General features: G+C 39.9%; 1 long non-coding RNA gene across 1 annotated transcript in view; it reads right to left on the reverse strand.

Annotated features, from left to right (window-relative positions):
• The window catches only part of LOC105523492, a 41,783-nt gene that overhangs the window by 39,609 nt on the left and 1,503 nt on the right, over positions 1 to 671 (reverse strand). Inside the window, exon 2 of the long non-coding RNA XR_001003615.1 lies at positions 215 to 312. This is a non-coding gene — a long non-coding RNA (uncharacterized LOC105523492). The remainder of the gene's footprint in view (positions 1 to 214; positions 313 to 671) is intronic.

A 671-nucleotide genomic window follows, 5' to 3' on the forward strand; every position in this document is an offset into this window, starting at 1 on the left:
TCGTGGCATGGAGGGTTGGGGGTACATCCTATGCTGCTTGTTCTTTTGTTTTTGTTCCTACTGAGCTTCCTTGACTTAAACATAATGCATATGTGTATCACTCGCTAACACTCACCTGAGAAAACCCTGATGTGTAAAAATTTATATCCAGGTTTCTGTAAGCAGAGACTGGCCTAAATCACCTTATTAGAAATATTTTTTGTACTCTGCTTACCTGCCAGTGTGGAAGCTTTAGGAATGCCAACTGGCATTATAATTCCCCGATGTGAGTGTCCACAAAACGCATGGTTCCAAACAATTCCTGATGGGAGTCTGTAGAGTTAAAAAGAAAAAAAATAAATATTAGTACAGGTTTTCTGAAAGGTTTAAAGGTACAGTTGTCTTTTGATTACTTGTAGAAGAAATCCCTGTACCAAGAAAACATTATCCTGAATGCAGAAATATGATTTATGTTCCCTGTCACTGAAATTTCTTATTCTTGGCTTCTAGTATCTGAAAGTCATATCTCCCAAAAAGGCTTCAGTGAGAGACTGCATATACACTGCTAAATGACGCCCACCGATGGGGCTTTCTGGGATATGTGAAGGAAAGGCAACTTCCTTTGAAAAAGGGGTTGCTGACATTCAAACTGGTGACTGTGTAATGGGGACGGAGAAAGAGGATGACAGTCC

Source organism: Colobus angolensis, unplaced genomic scaffold (genome assembly GCF_000951035.1).
Source record: "Colobus angolensis palliatus isolate OR3802 unplaced genomic scaffold, Cang.pa_1.0 Scaffold467, whole genome shotgun sequence".
In the NCBI taxonomy this organism is placed as follows: domain Eukaryota; kingdom Metazoa; phylum Chordata; class Mammalia; order Primates; family Cercopithecidae; genus Colobus; species Colobus angolensis.